Source organism: Macaca thibetana, chromosome X, assembly GCF_024542745.1.
Source record: "Macaca thibetana thibetana isolate TM-01 chromosome X, ASM2454274v1, whole genome shotgun sequence".
Taxonomy (NCBI): Eukaryota; Metazoa; Chordata; class Mammalia; order Primates; family Cercopithecidae; genus Macaca; species Macaca thibetana.
Window position 1 is genome coordinate 3,040,533 of NC_065598.1, and position 24,746 is coordinate 3,065,278.

A 24,746-nucleotide genomic window follows, 5' to 3' on the forward strand; every position below is an offset into this window, starting at 1 on the left:
GTATTTGAAATTTGCAAAAGAGTGATCTTAAATGTTCTTACCACACAGAAATTAAAAAAAAAAAATTAAGTAGACTGGGCGTGGTGGCTCACACCTATAATCCCCGCACTTTGGGAGGTCGAGGCAGGTGGATCACCTGAGGTCAGGAGTTCGAGACCAGCCTGGCCAACTTGGTGAAATCCCATCTCTACTAAACATACAAAAAATTAGCTGGTCGTGGTGGTGGGCCACCTGCACTCTTAGCTACATGGGAGGCTGAGACAGGAGAATCACTTGAACCCGGGAGGTGGAGGTTGCAGTGAGTGAGATCACACAACTGCATTCCAGCCTGGGTGACAGAGTGAAACACCGTCTCAAAAGATTTAAAAAAAAGGTAACTGGGGTGATGGATATGTTGATTGTGGTCATTTTCCCACAATGCACACCTATGTCAAAACAACATCATGTTGTACAACTTTATAGAATTTTAATTTTGCAATCATACCTCAATAAGACTGGAAACATTTTTCAAAGAGGATTTCTAAGTCAAAATAAGCTTTCTCAGATAAATGGGTAGGTAGTGTTTCATAAACAATGCCATTTGCCCCAAGCAACTTAATTACCGAATGTTTTAGATGGATGTGTGTGCTCGTGTGTGTGCATCTGCACTTATTTTGTGTATGTGTGTGTGTGTATTTTTTCAGGCAGTGGGGGTGGTGGTGGTTGTTTTTGTTTTTTGAGATGGAGTCTGGCTCCGTTGGCCAGGCTGGAGTGCAATGGCATGATCTAGGCTCACTGTAACCTCTGCCTCCTGGGTTCAAGTGATTCTCCTGCCTCAGCCTCCCGAGTAGCTGGGACTACAGCCATGCACCACCACACCTGGCTAATTTTTGTAGTTTTAGTAGACACAGGGTTTCACCATGTTGGCCAGGCTGATCTCGAACTCCTGACCTCAAATGATCCTCCTGCTTCAGCCTCCCAAAATGCTGGGATTACAGGCATGAGTCACCGCGTCTAGCCTAGTGAAGGGTTTCTTAATCTGAACACCTTGGGTAATTCGGGGCTGAACAACTCTCTGTGGTGGGGTGTCCTGTGCACTGTAGGGTGTTGAGCAGCATCCCTGGGCTCCACCCACCAAATGCCAATAGTACCCATTCCCAGTTGTGACAACCAAAATATCTCCAGACATGTTACCTGGGGGACAAACTCGACCCACGTTAAAATCTCCTGATGTGAAAAAAAAGAAAGAAATAATGTATTGTGCCACAACTTGGATGAAACTGGAAGCCATTTTTCTAAGTTAAGTAACTAACGAATAGAAAACCAAATACCACATATTCTTACTTACAAAAGTGGGAGCTGGTAGGGCATGGTGGCTCATGCCTGTAATGCCAGCACTTTGGGAGGCCAAGGCAGGAGGATCACTTGAAACCAGGAGTTCAAGAACAGCCTGGGCAATGTAGTAAGACCCCGTCTCTACAGAAAATAGAAAATATTAGCTGGGAGTGGTGGTGCACACCTGTGGTCCCAGCTACTCAGAAGGCTGAGAGGGGGAACTGCTTGAGCCCAGAAGGTCGAAGGTGCAGTGAGCCATGATCATGCCACTGCAATCCATCCTGGGTGACAGAGTGAGACCCTGCTTCAAAAAAAGAAGTGGGAGCTAAGTTGTGGGTATGCAAAGGCACACAGAGTACTGTAATGGGCATTGGAGACTCTGAAGTGGGAGGGTGTGAGTGGGGTGAGGGATGAAGGACTACCTATTAGGTACCATGTACAACACCTGGGTGATGGGCGCACTAACGTCCTAGACTTCACTCATCCACATAACCAAAAACCACGTGTACCCCTAAAGCTATATTCAAATTTTAAAAAAATTAAAGCACTCCTGATGTAAAATTTCACACGTTCTCACTCAAACGTTGGAGGTAAAAATGTTAAAAACTTGCACTCATGAAGATAAAGTAGAATGGTGGTTACTAGAGGCTGGGAAGAGTATCGAGGAGGAGGCGATAGAGTGGGGATAGGTAATGAATGCAAAAATACAGTTGGATAGAAGCAAGAAGGTATAGTATTTGATACTACAACAGGGGGACAATAGTTAACAATGATTCGTTGTATATTTTAAAATCACTAAGACAGTGGAATTGCAATGTTCCTAACACAAAGAAATGGTAAAGGCTTGAAGGGATAGATACCCCAATTACCCTACTTTGATTATTACACATGTTAAGCGTGTAACAAAATATCACATATACCCTGTAAATAAGTACAACTATTATGTACCCATAATGATTAAAAATACAAAAATTTAGGCCAGGCATGGTGGCTTATGCCTATAAGCCCAGCACTTTGGGAGGCAGAGGCAGGAGGATTGCTTGAAGCCAGGAGTTGGAGACCAGCCTGGGAAACATAGCAAAACCCCATCTTTACAAAAATTTTTCAAAAATTAGCTGGGCATGGTGGCACACACCTGTTGTCCCAGCTACTCAGGAGGCTGAGGCAGGAGGATCACTTGAACCTGGGATTTGGAGGCTGCGGTGAGCTATGATCACACCACTGCACTCTAGTGTGGGCAACAGAGCAAGACCTCATTCTAAAAATAATAAATAATAAAATAGTGTTTAGAAAGAACCACTGTTCTAGTCTAAAACTGCAATGCATGTCTATTCTTTCTCAAATGTCTGCTCACCAAGCGAAGGTTTGTTCTTTGTAGTAGCATCCCGTGATTTTTCTTTACATTACGAAGATAACATCTGTTTTCCCAGTTCAAGCCTCTGTCCTAAGATATTCACTTCCCTCTACACTTGATATAATTTCAAACTACAATGTGGAAAGAAGGGAGGGATTAAGGCAGCCTGACATAAGGTCAATCTTTCCAGGCCAGGAGTGACCCTAGGAAACTTGTTTTTCTTTTTGGGTTCAGATAAACCACAGCGAATAACCATAGCCCAGCACAGCATGGCTTTCCAGCAAAGACAGGACCTCCTCCCTCCAGGGATGGCAGGAATGTAAAGTGAAAGCTTTGCGGGAAAGGGGTCCCAGTCCAAACCCCAAAAGAGGGTTCTTGAATCTCGTACAAGAGAGAATTCAGGGTGAGTCCACAGAGTAAAATGAAAGGAAGTTGATTAAGAAAGTAAAGGAATAAAGAATGGCTACTCCTGGCCGGGCGCGGTGGCTCAAGCCTGTAATCCCAGCACTTTGGGAGGCCAAGACAGGCGGATCACGAGGTCAGGAGATCGAGACCATCCTGGCTAACACGGTGAAACCCCGTCTCTACTAAAAAATACAAAAAACTAGCCGGGCGAGGTGGCAGGCGCCTGTAGTCCCAGCTACTCGGGAGGCTGAGGCAGGAGAATGGTGAACCCGGGAGGCAGAGCTTGCAGTGAGCTGAGATCCAGCCACTGAACTCCAGCCTGGGCGACAGAGCGAGACTCCGTCTCAAAAAAAAAGAAAAAAAAAAAGACTGGCTACTCCATAGGCAGAGCAGCAGCATGGGCTGCTGGCTGCCTATGTTTATGGTTATTTATTGATTATATGCTAAACAAGGGGTGAATTAGTCATGAGTTTTCCAGGAAAGGCGTGGGTAAGTCTGAGGGTTCCTCCTCTTTTTAGACCATGTAGGGTAACTTCCTGAGGTTGTCATGACATCTGTAAACTGTCATGGTTCTGGTGGCAGTGTCTTTTAGCAGCTAATGCATTATAATGAGTGTATAATGAGCAGTTACAATGACCAGAGGTCACTCTTGTCACTGTCTTGGTTTTGGTGGGATTTGACTGACTTCTTTACTGAAACCTGTTTCATCAGCAAGGCCTTTATGACCTGTATCTTGTACTGACCTCCTATTTCATCCTGTAACTAACTAAGTGCCTAACCTCCTGGGAATGCAGCCCAGTGCGTCTCAGCCTTATTTTACCCAGCTCCTATTCAAGATGGAGTCACTCTGGTTTCAACACCTCTGACAAAAGTGTGCTTATTGCGCTGACCAAGGAGAGCTGAATGAAATCCAGCTGGATTGGACAGGGAACTAAAGGCAAATGTCCATCCATAGAATGTAGACAAGGCACTGATAAATGTGATAAACACAGCGAGGTCTGTGCAAGGACAGACATACTTTTTTTTTTTTAAAAGACATGGTCTCACTCAGACTGGAGTGCAGTGGTACAGTCATGGCTCACTGCAGCCTCGACCTCCCAGCCTCAAGCAATCCTCCTACCTCAACCTCTTGAGTAGCTGGTACTACAGGCACGCACCACCATTCCTGGCTAATTATTTTTATTTTCTGTAGACATAGGGTCTCACTGAGTTGCCCAGGCTGGTCTCAAACTCCTGGACTCAAGCAATCCTCCTGCCTCAGCCTTCCAAGTACCTGGGACTACAGGCACATGCCACTACGCCAGGATAATTTTTGTATTTTTGGTAGAGAGGAGGTTTTGTGATGTTGCACAAGCTGGTCTAGAACTCCTGAACTCCAGTGATCCACCCACCTCAGCCTCCCAACATGCTGGAATGACAAGGGTGAGCCGCTGAGCCCAGGTGAGACGCGTCTTTCTCTCTCACTGAGGGCTCCTAAGTGGGCATCTGGTCCCTAAAGATGCTGAATTTCTTTTTTCTTTCTTTCAAAGTCATTTTGAAATGTATGTTAAGGCTTGGGTACTGTGCCCTCTTTGACTTTCAAACCATCAGGAGCCATTTGCAATGTCTGGAGACATTTTGGGTTATTATGATTGGAGAGTGGACATTGCCAGCATCTGGTGGGTGGAGCCCAGGGATGCTGCTCAACACCCTACAAGTGCACGGGACGGCCACAACACAGAGAACCCTCCAGCCCCAAGTGTCAACAGCACCCACATTGAGAACCTTGAACTAAAGAATACAAAGATTCCACATATGAGATCATGCAGTATGTGTCATTCTGTGCCTGGCTTATTCCACTTAGCATAATGTCCTCCACATTTATCCATGTTGTTGCAAATGCCAACACTTTCTTCTTTAAGACTTAATAGCATTCCACTGTGTATACAAATCACATTTTCTTTACCCATTCATCCACTGATGGACACTTTGGTTGACTCCATATTTTGGCTATTGTGGATAGTGCTGTAATGACTATGGGAAAGCAGATAAATTAGACATTCCTCAGAAAGTTACTAGAAAAATAAAATTATAAGTCAACGAGTATTTGTTTGAAATCTTCAAAAGTTGTTTTAAACCATCCAGAAAAGTATGAATTCTCATATAAACCTTATGAAAAATAAAAATGGTAAGTTAAATGCTGAAATTTTTGAAAGCTGTCAAAATAATCTATCTACCTATCTATTCATCTATCCATCATCTTTCTATAACTATCCATCCATCCATTCATCTATTTATCCATCCATTCATCTATTGAATGTACCTATCTAGCTAGATAGCTAGCTATTTATCACCTATCCACCCATCTACTGAATCTATCATCTATCCTTATCTATCTATCACATACCTATCTATCCATCCACACATCTATTGAATCTAATCATCTATCATTATCTATGTATCTATCATATATCCATCCAGCCATCTGTTGAATCTATCATCTATCAATATCTATCTATCCATCTATCCATTCATCTACTGAATCTATTATCTATCATCATCTATATATTTATCTATGTATCTATCCATCCATCTACCTATTGAATGCATTTATCTTCTATCATTATCTATGTGACAGTCTAATCTATTTAAGCTCTCTGTCATCTATTATATTTTTATCTGTCTCTTCTATTTATTCTCATCTCTATTGTCATATATTATATGTATGTTGATATACACAGAGAAAGATTGATAGAGAGAGATTTGTAAAATGTACAAATATTTAAAATGAAACACTTTTTTTTTAATGGGTGACATGGTAAACAAGGACATTCACTGACTGGCCTCATTCACTTCCTACCCACCCTTCCAATCTAATCACTCCTAGGGGGTGTTTCTGGGAACAGCTTTCCTCACCGCCTCTGTCTCTTCACCCCAACACCACTTTCTGCCTGCCCCCTGGCCAGCCCAGCTTCCCTGAGGCCCCTCCCTGTCCCCTGTACCCATCACACACCATGTCCATGATGATGGCTGTTTACGTGTCGACTCCCCGACCACACACATCGAAAGCACCTGGAGGCTCAGGGGTCTTCCTCTCTGATTTTCCTCCACCCCTGGCGCAATGCTGGTAAATGGTAGCACCAAATAAATGTTAGAGTAAATGAATAGACTACTTAGTTCCCTTTACAACTGCCAATGAAGGAATGATAAATTAAGGTGGTGATTTTTAACTCCTAAGGTCCAGTAAGTCAGGGGTAGGGGTTTTTCTTTATTTCCAGCTCCAGAAAACTGCTGAAAGGAGATGGGAAAAAGCAGTTCATTTCTAAAAATCCCTTTAGCATAACTTGCAATACAATACAAGTCCATCAGCCAGCCTGCCTCAAGCCCCCTCCCAAGGCATCTGGTTCTAGTTCAGGGCAAAGGAAGTTAAGTGTTTCATTATAATGCTTCTTGCACACACACATATGCATTTACTGGGGGTGGGGAGCTTTGGGGGAGTTTTACTAATATTTGCTAATTTTTTATTGACTTATGTAGAAAGAACTATAAACTTAATTTTACATTTACTTATGTAGAAAGAACTGCAAACTTAATTTTGATTTCCCTATGTTTCCCTCAGTTTGCTCAATTCCTTCCTTCTGATTGCGATGAAATTTTTCTAGAAAATCATCACCCAATTTAAACCATATTTTTTAAGTATTTCGCTGTGCTGGGGGAAAGAAAGTTTAAAATGATCCTTTAGATTATTTGTATATATTTGAAATGTTTCAACGAGGTTAAATATAATTGGAAGGAAAAGCAAAGCATTATATAAGATTAAATCTTAGGTGAATTGAAGAAAAAAATAAGCATTTGTGCAAGGCCAGGGAGTCAAAATCTGATTTTCTTCTAAAGCAAAGAAGGTTCAGAGAGTTCTTTTTTCTAGGTTTAGAAACCATTCAAAATTCATGAGTTTGCTGTTTTGATCATCACTGAAATCTCTTCCAGATTCCTACCCTTAGGGGAAAAAAAAAATATATATATATATATATATATATATATATATGTGGCTTCATACTTTAAAAGAAGAAAGATCAAAATAGTATATTAAGTAGTCTCAGAATACTTCTTGTACATACAAAAAATACTCAGTGAGTTATTATAAAATAAATCAAAAAGAGACAGACTGAATCTTCCTTAGATTATATATGCTTTTAACTTCTAGGAGAATGAAGGATGCAAGCTAGAAGATTAATGAAAGAAAATCAATTACCCCCAAAGAAAAATGTTTAAAAATCTCAGTTATAGTTCAGATTGGCCCTTTCTAGCAAAAGTCAAAATGTGATATGCAAACACATAATGTAATGCCTTCATTCTTCACACAAGTCTTGACTATGTACATGGTTAGCGCTTTGTTTGAAAATCCAATGAGACTAATAGCTGAGAAACCGCCATAGATTATGCAGCAAAGGCATTTTACTGTATCAAATTCAAGTGGTCAGAGGTATTTGAACCAGAGCAACTCCATCTTGAATAGGGGCTGGGTAAAATGAGGCTGAGACCTACTGGGCTGCATTCCCAGGAGGTTCGGCATTCTAAGACACAGGATGAGATAGGAGGTCGGCACAAGATACAGATCATAAAGACCTTGCTGATAAAACAGCATGTGGTAAAGAAGCCAGCCAAGATGGTGACAAGAGTGACCTCTGGTTGTCCTCACTGCTCACTATATGCTAATTATAATACATTAACATGCTGAAAGGCACTCTCACCAGCGCCATGACAGTTTACAGAGGCCATGACAATGTCAGGATATTAATCTATATGGTCTAAAAGGGGAGGAACCCTGAGTTCCCGGAATTGCCCACCCCTTTCCCAGAAAACTCGTGAATAATCTACTCCTTATTCAGCATAAAATCAAGAAATAACTGTAAAAATGGGCAACCAGTAGCCATTGGGGCTGATCTGCCTGTGGAGTAGCCATTCTTTTACTTCTTTACTTTTGTAATAAACTTGTTTTCACTTTATGGACTCACCTCCAATTCTTTCTTGCATGAGATCCAAGAACCCTCTCTTGGGGTCTGAATCAGGACCCCCTTCCCGGTAACAAAGTTACAAACAAAGGAAATCCTATCTAAAACAGATACAGTCATGCACCGCCACAGAATGTATGGCCAATGATGGACGGCATATAAAATGATGGTGCCACAAGATTATAATGGAGCTGAAAAATTCCTGTTGCCTAGTGATTTGTGTTACAATTGCCTACTGTATTCAGTATAGGAACATGCCGTACAGGTTTGTAGCATAGGAGCAACAGGCTACACCATATAGCCTAGGTGTGTAGTAGGCTAGACCATCTAGGTTTGTGTAAGTGCACTGTAGGATGTTTGCACAACAACAACATCACCCAGTGATACATTTCTCAGAATGTATCCCCATCATTAAGCAACGAGTGACTGTAAGTCTATTTCACTGTGTGTAACTTCCCCTACTGTAAGGGAACTCCCCTCAGAAACCCAAGCTCACCTTGGTCCAGACCCACAATGCAGCAATTTAGGAAGAGTATGCTTCCCTGAGCAAGCACTTTAGCTCAAACCAGCCACCACTTGCTCACTGGCTTTCCACTACCTTCACATCAGTTTTAGCCTCACAGAATCAATAGTGAGCTTCTTTTCCACGTTGGAATTAATTATAAATATAGGAGTGGGAGTTTCCACATTTCCATGAGGTAATCTATTTGCTACTTAAGGACCTATATCCATTACCTATTGCTGTGTAACAAACACCCCAACACTTAGTAGCTAAAGACAATCACCATTTTATTTGCGCATCACTCTTTGGGTCACAAATTTCAGACTGAGCTCAGCTGGATGGTTCTTCTGTGGGTCTCCCTGAAGGTGCCTTATGTGGTCCCAGTCCTCTGACAGTTTGACTGAAAATGGATGGTGTAAGCTGGGAGTGTATTCATATAGCTGGCCATTGGTGCTGGCTGTCAGCTGAATCTTTCTCATGGTGACTCATCTCAAAAAGGCTACCCTGGCTTCTTTATATGGAGTGGCCTCAGTACTCTAGGCTGACAGACAAGACCGCCCAACAGACGTGTTCATGAATGTACCTTAGACCATCCAGTCTCATCAAGCTGCCAGATAATGGAAGCTGCCTGAAAGACCCCAGGCAAGACCAACAGAAGAACTGCCCAACTGAACCCAGTCCAAGTTATTGATTCACAGACATATGAGCAAATACAATGTTTGTGATATTGAGGCACTAAGCTTGTAGGTGATTTTATATTAAAAAAAATAGGTAACAGATCCTGAAATTCATACCTGAAGTGGGTGGGGGGTTGCTCTCATACAAAAGCTTAAAACATGCTTCATTGGCTTTGAAACTGAGTGGTGAATGAAGGTTGGGAAAATAGTAAGGTAACTGCTACCAAAGGCAAGAAAAAAATGGCAACCAGTGGTATGTTGTGTTGGAAGAGCAAAACTGTAGCCTGCAGTGACTTGGAAGATAAAAATGTACCTAATGTGCTCACTTTGGCAGCATATATACTAAAATTGGAATGATACAGATAAGATTAGCAAGGCCCATGCAAGGATGACAGGTAAATTCGTGAAGCATTTCATTATTAAACACACACACACACACACACACACACACACACACACGTAAATAAAGTCAAAAAAGAAAAGAAATGTACCTAATAAACTCAGACTTAGAGGAAGCAGGGTTTTGTTGTTGAACATTCGCACTATTGACATTTGGGGACAGAAAATTATTTGTCATGGAAGCTGCCACGTGCATTGCAAAATTCTCAGCATCATTCTGGGCCTCTGCTTGGTAGACCTCAGAAGCACCCATTGAGTACAGGCTGAATTTTTGTCCCATATAACAGTGAGTATATAACATAGATTTTTTTTAACCCGCTGCATTTTGGGATTATTATGTGCCAATAGCTGACTGGCACAGCCTCTTATAACAGAAACAGAGAATTTGCTCATGCATGTTTCTTTTCTTCGTTCAATGGTTCATTCTGTAAATATTTGCAGTGCATTCCTTGAGCCAAATAATATCTGAATTTGGGGATAAATACACATGAAGTGATAGACCCTGACCTGCTGAGGCTCCTTTGGAAGCACTGAGGTGAGAACAGCATCTTAGCCAGTAAGAAGTTTTCTTCTGGGGAAGGGAGAGGGGGCAGGGACTTCTAGGCAGAGAATGCAATACTCCTTCATTTGCCATTTATGCAACAACTAATTGTAGAGCTGCTAGTGTGTGCCAAGCTCTGGAGATGGGGAAGAGGATAAGACAGACAAGAGTCATGCTTTCATGGTGGTTACAAGTCAACAAGAAGACGAATGACATAATTTTATATCCCTATAAGAGGAAATACACAGCTGGGTGTGCAGGCACATGACTGTAGTCCCAGCTACTCAGGGAAACTGAGACTGGAAGATTACTAGAGCCTGGGAAGTCGAGGCTGCAATGAGCTGTGATTGTGCCACTGCACTGCAGCCTGGGCAATTATGGAGGTTGAAAACTGATCTGCTATCTACAACTGGAGACCCAGGAGAGCCGGTGGTGTAGATTCCAGTGTAAATTTCAGTTGGAGTCTGAAATACATTAATATTTTGTATTTCGTTAATATAAGGGAGATTTTATTTTTAATACAAGACTAGACAGACCATGTCAAAGGAAGAGAGTCCACGTGGCAGAGGGGAAGTCATCAGGGAGCAATTTAACAGCTGCCTGCACACTATTTTCCTCTCTGTGTTCATGCATTTGGAGAGTATGTCTATGGTTAAGGAATTACATCATCTCTAATCTTAACCTATGGTATTGACTATAAACAGGCTCCCTGTAAGCTTCGGTTATGTGAATGTTAATTTCTGCAGTGGAAGCAAATTTTAAAAATGAAAGCTCAAACTGCGGCTCCCATCTGGGCACCACGTGTCTGGAATGACCATTCTGAAAATGGGTTACCTCATGTGTGGCTTAGGCTGGCGTTTCAGCAGCTTTGAGGCGTGGTCCATCAGCCAGGTGCATGCCACAGTGTGGGAGAAATAAGGCAGGAAGGAGCATTACAAGGTGGCATGCCTTGTACCTGGCTAGGAGGTATATGAACCACACACAGAGGGAGCTGCGGGGAGAGTTTTCTCTACGAAATCCTTCTTTCAACAAGGCAACGTTTGGGGTACATGGTCTGCAAGTCCGTGTTAATTGGTCTTTTACTTATCTCCTCTATAGAATATGTCTCTGGGACTGTAAATTGATCAATCAATGCAATCAACATCAGCAGTACGTAAGATTTCCTTCACGAAATCTCATGGAGGAAGACCCATGCATGCCCAGCATCAGAGAATGGATTTTATTTGCACACAAACGCATAGGGAACAAATAGCGTGAGGACATCCATGTGGTAAAGGAAGCAAGGTGTGGGGCTGGCACATAGAAAGACAAGCCACTTAGTGTGGGTGTTGTGAAGGGCGGGGTACAGAAATCATAAGTCATGAATGCAGGCAGAGGCACACGTTTGAGGACTTTACAACAAAAGCAGGAAGCATGCACTTGATTTGTTGAAAACCAGAAGCCATTAAAGAGTATTGATCGAAATCTTAACAGGACCATGTGAACTCCCAAAAGATGACACAGTGTTTCCCCTGCTATATTTAAATATATCTAAACATATATATATTTTATATATAAATATTTATAATTATATCTATAAATAGACAATTATAAATATATATTTATATTATATATTTATATACATTTATAATTAGATATGTCTACATATTTATATATAATTTATAAATTTTATATATGATTTATTACATATAATATATATTCTTTATTTGTATAAATATCTATAAAGCTGTATAAACCTTATAAAAACTGTATAAACTTCATACAACTTTATAAAAACATATTTATACTATATAGTTATATATATATTATATGTAGTTTATATATAATATGTAATTTCATATTTATAAAATTTATAAATTTATATATATTTTTTGAGACAGGGTCTCACTCGCCTAGGCTGCAGTGCAATGGCACAATCACAGCTTACTGCAGCCTCAACCTCTGGGGGCTCAATTGATTCTCCAATCTCAGCCTCCCCAGCAGCTGGAACCACAGACACTCAGCATCATGCCCAGCTAATTTTTATAGTTTTTGCAGAGACCGGGTTGCACCATGTTGCCCAGTCAGGTCTCGAAGTGCTAAATATATTTTAAAGTATTAATTCTACACTGGATCTTAAGATACTGTGGACAGGTTTTTGCTTCCTTTAAGCTTGTTTTGTGTTTTGACCTGTATTGGATCAGCCATGACACTTGAGACATCTTTTGAAGGTGGTTAGAAGTCCAAGCTCCTAATAAGAAATTGTGACACTGCAAAGTCACGAAAGTATTTTAGGATTTATGCATTTATTCCTAGACAGAATTAGGAAAAACATGGCCTGAGGTTTTTTCCTAGTCCTGTTGTTCTATAAACCTATGCAAACATATTCAGTTCCATAACTCGGGAGGCCAACCAAACTTCAAAAGAGGTACCTGTAACTCAAGCCATGCTGATTTCAGCAGACACTGCTCACAGGCCTTGTGGGAGGCTTGAACTTGTTTACTACATTGCCTTCCAGTTCTGTGGGTTTATGAGTCGGTGCAACCTCAGCTAGGAATGCAGGCTGCTCACGTTGTGTCAATGTCGTATGTTTTGAACAGTGAAGTGTATGTTGTTTGTGAACTGAGTACACATGCCAACGTGCTACGTTCTTATTTCCATTTGCTTTAAGGAAATGATTCTCATATGCTAATATGTCGAACACGGAAGTTGAGGTATTTAGCACATCCTATATCAAAACTGTTACAAAACTGACATAAAATGCTAAAGGGAAATAATTGTATTCCAAACAATTCCCCTTCTTGTATCTCTATAAACCTTTTTATTTACTTATTTTTTTTTTAATTTTTCTGGAGACAGGGTCTCAGTCTTGTCACCCAGGCTGGAGTGCAGTGGCACGATCATAGCTCATTGCAGCCTTGATCTCCTGGGCTCAAGCAATTCTCCTGCCTCAGTCTCCCAAGTAGCTGGGACCACTGGCACGTCTCACCATGCCCAACTAATTTTTTTTAATTTTTATTTTTAGTAGAGATGGGGCCTCACTATATTGCCCAGGCTCATCTAGAATCCCTGGGCTCAAGCCATCTTCCCACCTTGGCTCCCCAAAATGTTGGCATTACAGGCATGAGCCATGCTGCTGAGCCATACCTCTATAAACCTTATTCCACATAATTGTGCTTTTGAAACCCATACCTTACATATTTGCTTGCGTTCATTGCATTTATTAATCATTTCACAGGCCCCAAAAGAACTTCCTATAGGTTAGACAAGCAAAAGCCCAATTAACTTGGGCTTCAAGATAGTCTCTCCTAAATGTTCCCTTCTTCAAAGAAAGAAGAATGTGCTGTGCTTGAGAATGCACGAACGTTTTCCATCCCTAAAACCAGCATTAGTGGTCAGAGATGACTGCAGTACAAATAGCCTTTTGAAATGTTTTTGTGGATTTCACTTTTTGTATTCACTAGCAATGCACGCTTCTTTCTGCAAATGAGAATCCACTTTTTCAGATTTTCCAGGGTAGGGAATTCATTCACATATCTGTGCAATTGGGAGCCTCCTGCAACATCGATGAAAGACGTGTGCAGGCTTGACGCCCTGGCGTTGCAACTGATAGGGAAACAGATGGTACTGTGGAAGCCACATTCTTAGGAAAATAAAATTGCTGGAAACAACACAAAAGCCAAGGCGGGGAAATATTTGAAAGCGGCCTCTCGGATATCGGGGCTTTCTGTTTCAATATGGCCTTTGCTCCTCCTAAGATTAGTTTGTAATAAAGTCAGATGGATGTCCTTGTCTGAACAAACCACACCTAGGATTTGCAAGCCGCTGACCATCACCCAGTGGTTGGAGAGGGACAGATGTAGGAGACAGCTGTTTGCGGTTAAAGGCATTAACCACATTTATATGTTGTGTAATCATTTTGTCAGGGATCCAGCCCTGGAGCTCTTTTTCCCAAGGTCTTCATCTCGGTGTCCTGGCCCACAGAGGTCACTGCATTGGACACGCCAAATTACATCTATATTGCATCAATTTGGAGAAAAGAACACTCTTGCAAAAAAATTTTTTTTTATTTTTCTCTTTAGCAAATTGCATTTGTTGAAGTAATTTCTCCTTTTGTTTTCATTATCATTAGCAACTTTTTAGCCAGAGGGATCTCAGCAAAACTTGTCATATTTTCTCTTGGGCATAAGGGTGTAATGGGATATTTTCCCATTCATCTTGTCTGTTATTTACTGTTCAAGAAAATTACCTTTTCTCTGGGAACAAAAGAGGAGTAACACAGTGTGAGCCAGAGGGTTGGACAAGGATAGGATTATACAGGGCTTTGTGAGACTTGGTTAAGTGTTGGCACTTTATTGTTATTATTATTATTCTCTTATTCTAAGTGCAAAAAGAAGAGATTATAGAGAGTAATTCATGATTTCAAAGGCTTCGATGGATGATAAGTGGAGAATAGTTTGGAGGAAGTTTATAATGAGAGGAACAGGGGGTTCTTCCAGTAGAGCCAGGAAGCTGGGGATGGAGGCTTAAACTAAAATGGTCACAGTGGAAAGAAACACAAATGAATTCATACAATATACATATATTTTAAGGCAGAAAAGCTAGAACAAGATGTTGCATCAGTCCACTGTTTATTTGCACCACGGAATTTTTAAAATTCTGTTATTTATTTCCTTTAGGCTTGAACGTTTTATAAAAACTATAAGAGATTTAATAAGAAATATTGGAAAAGGCTGGACTCGGTGGTTCATGCCTGTAATCCCAGCACTTTTGGAGGCTGAGGCGGGTGGGTCACTTGAGGTCAGGAGTTCAAGACCAGCCTGGCCAACATGGTGAAGCCCGGTCTCTACTAAAAATACAAAAATTAGCTGGGCACAGTGGCATGTGCCTGTAATTCCAGCTACTCGGGAGGCTGAGGCAGGAGAATCGCTTGAACCCGGGAAGCAGAGGTTGCAGTGAGCCAAGATTGCGCCACTGCACTCTAGCATAGGCAACAGAGCGAGACTCTGTCTCAAAAAAACAGAAATATTGGTAAAGCAGATAGCACTAAGAAAGGTTGGTGCTAATTCTAGAGCAAATAAAATTTTGTCTCATTCTGGAAATAAAATGTCTTTTCCAAATTAAATTAAGAGACAAATGTTTAGGGAGTTGTACTGTATTTTGGGCACAGAATAAAAATAAGAATACAATTTCCTTATATATAATATAAATAAACAAATATAAAAATATGAACAAACTTCTAGGTAGGATGGTAGCAGGAGACTGGGCATATAAACCCACAGATCTCCAAGGAAAACCCATATCATTAGGCAAAATACCACAGTATTACCCAAACTTCACAGAATTTATCCCATTCAGAATTTGGCAGAAGGAAAATGAAGGGTTATGGAGAAGTAATCGGCAAACCACCTTTCCCCAACCCTAAAGAGCAGTAAACCAGTGCTACGGTCTGAAAGTTTGTGTTACCCCCAAATTCAGATGTTGAAATCCTAATTCCCAAGGAGATGGTGTTATGAGGTGGGGCCTTTGGGAGGTGATGAGATTCTGAGGGTGGAGCCTCATGAACAGGATGAGTACCCTTAGAAAAGGGACCCCAGAGGGCTCCGACGTCCTTTCCACCATGGAAGGACACAACAAAAAGGCACCATCTCTGAAGCAGAGAACCTTGATCAGATACCAAATCTTCTGGCACCTTAATCTTGAACTTTCAGCCTCCAGAAGTGTGAGCAATAAATTTCAACTGTTTATACATTTTCCAGTCTAAGGAAATTTATAATTGCAGTCCAAATGGACCAAGAAAGCCAGGGGGAAAAAAAAGAGAGTAGAAAAGAAACATAAAATGGATTCTCATTAATGCCCAAGGAGTTGCAATGAAGGATTGACCATGCGATGAATACTCACAACCGGAAGGCTAGAAAAAGAACAGTGGGCTGGGTGCGCTGGCTCACGCCTGTAATCCCAACACTTTGGTAGGGTAAGGAGGGCAGGTCACTTGAGGTCAGGAGTTCAAGACCAGCCTGGCCAACATGATGAAACCCCATCTCTACTAAAATTACAAAAATTAGCCGGGCGCAGTGGCACGTGCCTGTAATCCCAGCTACTCTGGAGGCTGAGACAAGAGAATTGCTTGAACCAGGGAGGCAGAGGCTGCAGTAAGCCAAGACTGCACCAGTTCACTCCAGCCTGCATGATAGAGTGACACTCCACCTCATAAAAAAGAAAGAAAGGGGCCTGGCGCAGTGGCTCACACCTGTAATCCCAGCACTTTGGGAGGCTGAGGCAGGCGGATCACGAGGTCAGGAGATCGAGACCATCCTGGCTAACATGGTGAAACCCCGTCTGTACTAAAAATACAAAAAAAAAAAAATAGCCTGGCATGGTGGCAGGTGCCTGTGGTCCCAGCTACTTGGGAGGCTGAGGCAGGAGAATGGTGTGAACCCGGGAGCCGGAGCTTGCAGTGAGCAGAGATCGGGCCACTGCACTCCAGCCTGGGTGACAGAGCAAGATGAAAGGAAAGAAAGAAAGAAAAGAAAGAAAAGAAAGAAAAGAAAGAAAAGGAAGGAAGGAAGGAAGGAAGGAAGGAAGGAAGGAAGGAAGGAAGGAAGGAAGGGAGAGAGAGAGAAAGAAAGAGAAAGAGAAAGAGAAAGAGAAGAGAAAGAAAGAAAGAAAGAAAGAAAGAAAGAAAAAAAAAAAAGAAAGAAAGAAAAAGAAAGAAAGAAAGAAAGAAAGAAAGAAAGAAAAAGAAAAAGAAAGAAAGAGAAAGAAAGAAAGGAGGGAGGGAGGGAGGGAAGGGAAGGGAAGGGCAGGGAAGGGCAGGGAAGGGCAGGGAGAAAGAGAAAGAGAAAGAGAAAGAGGAAGAGGAAGAGAAAGAAAAGAAAAATAACAATGGTTTCTGAGTGATGTCCACTCCACTAAGCCTCCTTTTTAACAAATCCTTTCAACAGAGAAAAACTACTAGTCATCCAAAAGAGGGATGAGGACTCCTGGAGGAGAGATAATTGCTATTTCTGAAACAGGCTTATTGTGAAAGTATGCAAAATACAGTAAAATTATGGTGAACTGCATAGACATGAAAATCTGCCTTGATGTGGGTGAAGTTTCTTAGGAAGTGGCAAATGTCAGATTACATCCTGCACAATATCAAGACTGAGAAATGGAAGAAAACTCACCAAGTTCAAAACTCAAGAGAACAGTTTAATGTAAATGAAAACGATAATACATTTGTTGTTGTTTTATTATGTCTTAATATGGAGAAGAGATTCAGCAAGACTATATAAAAGAAATCATTCAAGAAGACAAGCATATTCAACCAAAAGAAATAGTAGAATAATTTTTTTTTAATTGATGGAAGACCTAAGTCAACAGACGAAAGCAGCCCAATGAATTTGAAGACATGACAAAGAATGCATTAATTTTGAACCTTAATGCCCATGATAAAAGTAATCATGATAGAAAGGCAATATTTCAAATTCTAAAATAGTGGGCTAATATGTAAGGTCATGTTGATAAGATCTGGATAGTGAATGGAAGTGGCTGAGGATTTGCACACTCAAATGTCTAGCAGTGAGTTAATGGCTGAGGCAGCATGGGCTAAGGAGATGCAGGTGTGAATGCCAGTACCTAGAACTGCATGCTGAATCACACTGAATCAACTCTAACTGAAAGTTCATACTCCAGGATGTCAGCCAGAGATGGTGAGATTTTTTTTAAGGGAAATCACCCGATACAGTAGTTTTATAATTCACAAATTCTTATTACATTTTGAAGAGTTCAGCATCTCAAAGACCACATATATAGGCTGGCAAGCCCTGTTTTGCCCACAACTACTGGGTAATAACCTCAGCTCTGCACATCTGCTTTCTCCAAGCTACACACATGTAAAAAATGCTCAGCTTCCTTCCCCAGCGATACACACTCCCCTGAACGTTACCTCTTTTCTCCTGTTTCTGAGGGTTGTACCATATCTTTATGTATGTCCCATGATTTCACTCTCCTGTTGGCTTTCTCCATTCTCTGTCTGCACCTCAATTTGTAAGATTAGGACCAGCAGAGACAGACGAGGGAAGGTGATATGCTTAGGCTTTGTGTCCCCATCCAAATCTCATCTTGAATTGTAATCCCCATAATTCCCACATGTCAAGGGAGAGACCAGGTGGAGGGAATTGGATAGTGGGGATGGTTTCTGCCATGCTGTTCTTATGATAATGAGTGAGTTCTCATGAGATCTGATGGTTTTATAAGGGGCTCTTTCCCCTTTGCTCAGCACTTCTCCTTCCTGCTGCCTTGTGAAGAAGATGCCTGTTTCCCCTTCCTCCATGACTGTAAGTTTCCTGAGTCCTCCTCAGCCATGTGGAACTGTGAGTCAATTAAACCTCTTTCTTTTATAAATTACCCAGTCTTGGGCAGTTCTTTATAGCAGTACGAAAACAGACTAATACAAAAGGGAAGAGAGATAAACCTAAGATGTGTATCCCAGTGTCTATGTCAGGAAAATGCATCAAAGGGAGCAGAATTGCTTTGCCTGACAGAGCAAAGGAATTTGGGGGTTGTTGCCTAGCAGCAGTCCTTGAAAAGGGAGAAGGTAAATGGGAAAGAACCTCAAATAGACCAGGATGGCAACAGCACCCCAGGTCTTAAAGATAAAGAAGCATGGAGTGATTCTCCTTGATAGGGATGGTGAAGGGAGTTTTACAATCAGCAAGGTCTGGCGTTCGGTGTTGTAATGTCTACGGTGCTCTCACTGTGTCACTAACAAGAATGTAATGTCTACAGGTTTAACAAAGAAGAGGCAAAGAGAAACAAGGGGAATGATGAAGGCAGGGCTCTGAACACAGATAATATGAAGCAGGAAGGAAGGACATAGTGGTTGCACCAAGAGCCAGAATTTGGAGTGAACGTATCTTGGAGAATGTAAGTGCCACTGCTGCCAATATCCACTTCCAGATAGCCTTGGAAATATTGGGAAGGTCATGAAAAAGTCCCTGTTGCAGTGGAATGACTTCGGCTCTTTCATCTGGGTAGAAAAGGGAAATGTGACCTCAAGTGATTGAAGAGCTCTAAGCACTCAGGCAACACTTCCCAATGCCAATCTGATGAAATCCCCTCTTGGAATTCTGCAGATGGTTCAAAATAACATCCCAAGTTTTTTGTAAGACACCCAAGACTCTACTCTTCTGTCTCCTCTCTTTCGATCTTGATTTCCCTCGATTGGTCATCCTCAAAAGCAAAGATTCCCTCTCCATCACCCGCAGAGGATAGGGAGCAATGTCTGGAGAGAGTTTTGGCTGTCACATTGGGGGCACTAGTGGCATCTGGTGGGTACAGCCCAGGGATGCTGCTCAACATCCTACAATGCACAGGCTAATCCCCTAGGACAAAGGATTATCCAGCCGTAAATGGTGGTAGCACCAAAGTGGATAAGCCTTGAAGTAGATCCAGCATGTTGTTTCTAACCTCCAACCAATGATAGACTCTTCTTTTCTTCCCCATCCCTTTCTGTTCACCTGGCCAAATCCTAATTATTCATACTTTTTTGGGTGGTCATTCTAATTTGAATGTCAGTACCAAGGATTGAGATGACTGTGCTTCTTATTCACAATCACCACCACTTATGGTGAGATCCGTCCCTTGTTAATCTGTTTCTTCCCCATTCACCCCCAGATCTCCACTCCTGGCAACTCACAGTCCCTCCATGAAATCTGTTTGACACATGGCCCTTAACTGTGCCTGTGGTTTATAAAATGCATGGTGCTGCCTTATGAGTGTATGTTTTTCATTTATAGAAATGGTATTGTGCTATAAATAGCATTCCGGTTATTAATATCACTCACTCAACAAAAATGTTTGCAAGACTCAATGATGTTGCTGAATATGCAACAATTTTGCTGCTTATCTGTTCATGGTAAGCATCTGACACATTTTAGGAACTTGTAGAGTGATGCCTGCCTGAGTTGACCTTCATATTCTCACGCCACGTGGAATATCCGGAAAGCGTCCTTTCACGCACCTCTGTTATAATTTCTCTAGGATGTGCTCTCCAGGAGCAAAGGGGAAGAATGAGATGGAACACTGGGAAGGAAGGGGATCCAATATAAGAATGCAAAGGCTGGTGGGTGCAGTGGCTCACGCCCGTAATCCCAGAACTTTGGGTGGCTGAGGTGGGTGGATCATTTGAGGCCAGGAGTTCAAGGCCATCCTAGGCAACATGGTGAAACCCCATCTCTACTAAAAATACAAAAGTTAGCCGGGCACAGTGGCATGTATCTGTAGTCCAGCTACTCTGGAGGCTGAGGCAGGAGAATTGCTTGAGCCAGGAAGGAGGTTGCAGTGAGCCAAGATCTTGCCACTGCACTACAGCCTGGCCAACAGAGCAAGACCCTGTCTCAAAAATAAAAGTAAAAATAAAAATAAAAAAGTAAAGGCTGAGTCATGTGCAGGTAGGACTTCCTGGGAAGTTTATTGATTATTGATTGCTGCCATCAATTGTATTTTTTTTCTTCCAAGTTTGGCACCTGTCTTTTTTTTTTTTTTAAAGCCTTCCCTGCACCTCAGCCCTGTCCCATCTGCTCTATTAGGTGATGCTTGTTAGTGGTGGCACCTACCCTTCCAACCCAGGAAGAGGGAGTTGAGTGACTTTAACTTCTCCATCGTTTCTTCCTACAAGTTCCCCTCAATCCTCAAATACTGTCCATAAAAATCGTGTGCTCCCATGAAAGTCCAGAGATCCCCTCTTTTCTCCAATGTGGCACGTTCTGTCTCCGCAATCAAACACAACAATTTCTACCAAAGTTATCTCACTCTCCACCACCCAAGTACACACAAGGGCTGGCCCAGATTCATTTCTCTTCATTCCCAGGTGGCTCTGTTAGTGTTGAGTTTCTTGAACTCAAGTTTTGCTAGACCATGGCGGATATACTCTCACATAGACAACAGCCTTTCATACTATTTTGTATTGTAGAACTATGCAAAAAGAAAAAGAGAGAGGGAGATAGGGGGAGAGAGTAGGAGAGATTGTAGGGAGGGAGGGAGGAAGGAAGGAAAGAAGGGAGGGAGGGAGGGAAGGAGGAAGGGAAGGAGAAAGGAAGAGAAAGAAAGAAAGAAAGAAAGAGAAAAGAAAGAAAGAAAGAAAGAAAGAAAGAAAGAAAGAAAGAAAGAAAGAAAGAAAGAAAAAGGAAGGAAGGAAGGAAGGAAGGAAGGAAGGAAGGAAGGAAGGAAGGAAGGAAGGAAGGAAAAAAGAAACAGGAAGGAAAGGAGAGAAAGAGAAAGAAAAAAACAGGAAGAAAGACAAAGAGTAAAGAGAGAAAGGAACAAATGAAGAAAGGAAAGAATGGTGAAAGAAGGACAGGAATGAGAGAGGAAGGAAGAAAGGAAAAATAGAGGAAGGAAAAAAATTTTAAAAATAAATAATATAGGCAATATATATCTACCTATGACCTGGAAGCCCCCACTTTGAGTTGTTCCACCTTTCCCAACCAAACCAATGGACACCTTACATGCACTGATGGATTTACCTCCTAAAATAGGAGTGAAATATGACTGCTTAGTTTTTCAAATTCATTCAATTCATTATGGCATGCTTTCTCTCTCTTACAGTAAATATTTTTTTAAAAGTTAGAGATACAATTATTATCTTCTTCCAGCAATAGAGGCTTTGGCAGTATATAGTTTAGGCACAGGCTCAGCCCTAATGACATCATCTAAGATCAGAAAGAGAACAGAAAGAAAAAGAGCCACCGCAGAAGACAGAGTGCACTAAGTTAGGGCAGGGTCAACTCTGCCACGCCTGCAACCGGCAGCCTCTCCTCTGTGGGACTCACTGCTTCCTCCCCTCCGTCTCTCTAGTGCATGAACTGTGTCTCTAACACATGACTCTGTCTCTACTGCCCCACATCAGGGGTCCCAAGCCCTAGGCCACACACGGGTACAGTCCCTGGCCTGTTAGAAACTGGGCTACATAATAGGAGGGGACTGCGGATGAACAAGCAAAGCTTCATCTGTATTTACAGCCACTTCCCACAGCTCACATTACCGCCTGAGCACCACCGCCTGACATAGGATTTCAGTGTGTAAATTCCTACAAAAAATAAACTCAGGTGATCACTGGCTGGAAAGTGTTGATGTGAGTACGGAGCCTACCCCTGAGTCCAAAGTGTTGATGTCCCAAACCCACAGAGGGAAATTCTTTCAGTGGTTCGTTCCCCATTACTAAATGCAAGAGCAACTGCTGCCTTCTGTGCATCCTGATTCTGGCAGTTCTTTTTTCTTTCCCTTTTTTTCTCAGAATCTGAATTCAGGGGAAAATGTTAATGGCTCTCAGTTCCATCACCAGCATTGTCATGGGACCCTGGAAATGTCTCACAGACATGTGTCTCCTTTCCTTCTTTTTATTCTCCAAGATGGGAAGAGATACACTATCTCTTGCTTTCTCCACTATCTCTTGATTTCTCGCTTTTCTTGAATCTCAATAAAAATGCAGTTGTCCTGAAAAGTCTGGTGGATGTGCACATTTTATTGGTTGTGATTGTTAACCGACACAGCACATGCTGCACGCATTTTCTGTGTAACGTAGGAATGAGTACTGACTGCACGCCCGCGGTGTCTGCAGATACTACGCTAAGTGATCGTTTCAAGGGGGAAAAAAAAAACAATTGAAAACTGACATGGTTTTCTTCTGTTGGCCATACTTAACTTAAAGTCAGATTTTTGCTTTCTAGGCAATTGTTTTCCCATAACCAAATGTCATGAAAATTAAAAGCCATTGACTTTTTTTCATCCAAAATGCTTTCCTTTGCCCAGAGAAATCAACTCCACCTGTATAAATATTAGTTGGGCAGGAAAGAACTGTTTACGTATTATTATAAAGCCGGAAAGATACCGAGGAGGGAATCTTCTGTTTATTTTTTAAGACAAAATAATATTTAAATCCGCTGCAACGGCAGGATGAGATGTGAGAAGCTAAATTAATAGGAAGAGAAAAACTTTAGTAAAATTACACATTCCTATCTTCCAGTAGTTACCTTACATCATCAAATCACTGAGGATGCCACATGCATTGTATGTCTGCGGAGAATGGGCTCGGCGAATGTCCAGTCCTGAAACAAATGCAGGCTGAATATAATTTTCCTCTCCAATATGAGGAGCTTTGCCAAGTCAGGATAAAGCCCTAGCGGGGAAGAATGTAACTGTTAGCCAATGACCACGGAGGCATCCTGGAAACAGCTACTTTTCTTGTTACTCTTTAGGCTATTTTAAAATACAATTTCTCTCTGCCAATCCTTCCACTCAATAAATGGGAAGCGTGTTCTCTTATTTGCTAACGTTTGTCATTTGTTTTCTTTAAGTCAATTGTATTTAGTCTTCTTTTTTAGTAAAAGCATATGGGGAACGCTAGCTGATCATTCATCTGTCACAAACAATTCGCAACACTGCCCTTTAGGTAGGGCTGTCAGTGTAGCAAATAAAAATACAGCCTACCCACCGCCATAAGTATGACCCGAATGTTGCATGGGATATACTTACACTAAAATAAGATTTACTGTTTACCCTAAATTCAAATTTAACTGAGTGTCCTGTATTTTATCTGGCAACCCAAATTTTATGAGCTGAAACTACTGCTGTTTTGTTGTGTTGTGTTGTTAAAGTGCCATAGGGTATGACAATGATACCACTGTGGTCTGGGAGAGATGTTTCATCGTTGGCCTTCTGAAGAAACTATTGGAAGCCAGTCATTATGATGACAATGACACCATTGTGGTCTGAGAGGAATATTTCACCATTGGCCTTCTGAAGAAACTAGAAGCCAGATATTGTTGCATTACAGTCTGCTTAGGGTTCTATCTTCCCTCTCCAACACTGACAATTTGCTCTGAGGGTATCTGTAACTTTAAAAATTCATACCCGTCATTTGTAGCTAAACATACAACGCTAGGGGCGGTGGCTAACGTCTGCAATCCCAGCACTTAGAGAGGCCAAGGTAAGAAGATTGCTTGAGGCCAGGAGTTTGAGACCAGCCTAGGCAGTACAGCAAGAACCCATCATCTATACAAAAATAATTTTAAAACTTAGCCAGGCGTGGTGTTGTGGACCTATAGTCCCAGCTACTGGGGAGGCTGAGGCAAGAGGATCACTTAAGACCAGGAGGTCAAGGCTGCAGTGAGCCATGATCGCACCACTGCACTCCAGCCTGGACAACAGAACAAGACCCTGTCTCAAAAAATAAAACTAAAATAAGCATAAGATCTTCTCATTGTGAAATATGACGTTCAGCTATTTAAATTATCTGAAAATAAGAACACATCTTTTAAATATGTAAGGAAAGATCTGCCATGGAATTGAAATGAATTAGAAATAAAGGGTGACTTCTACTTTTGGATTTTCTGAAACAAAATGAAAACATGTGAGTTTATCAGGTGCCCCAGGCACCACCTTATAACCCTGAAGTAGATTCTAAAATAATCCAGCCCGAGGCATTTACAAAATAAATGAAGAGGCCTTACATTTAATCAGTCCCATTTAAAAAAAAAAAAACCATGAAAACATATAATAATAATTATTCTGCCTTAAGAGAACCAAAACTAAAGTGTAA

The 24,746-nt window shown here is 41.6% G+C and overlaps 1 protein-coding gene and 1 non-coding gene across 3 annotated transcripts in view; one reads left to right on the forward strand and one right to left on the reverse strand.

Annotated features, from left to right (window-relative positions):
• Window positions 1–24,746, reverse strand: part of LOC126946414 (cAMP-dependent protein kinase catalytic subunit PRKX) — a 219,727-nt gene that overhangs the window by 57,769 nt on the left and 137,212 nt on the right. The window lies entirely within an intron of this gene.
• On the forward strand, window positions 9,562–9,666 carry LOC126946970 (U6 spliceosomal RNA). Its single transcript, XR_007722832.1, has one exon. It is a non-coding gene; the product is annotated as a U6 spliceosomal RNA (small nuclear RNA).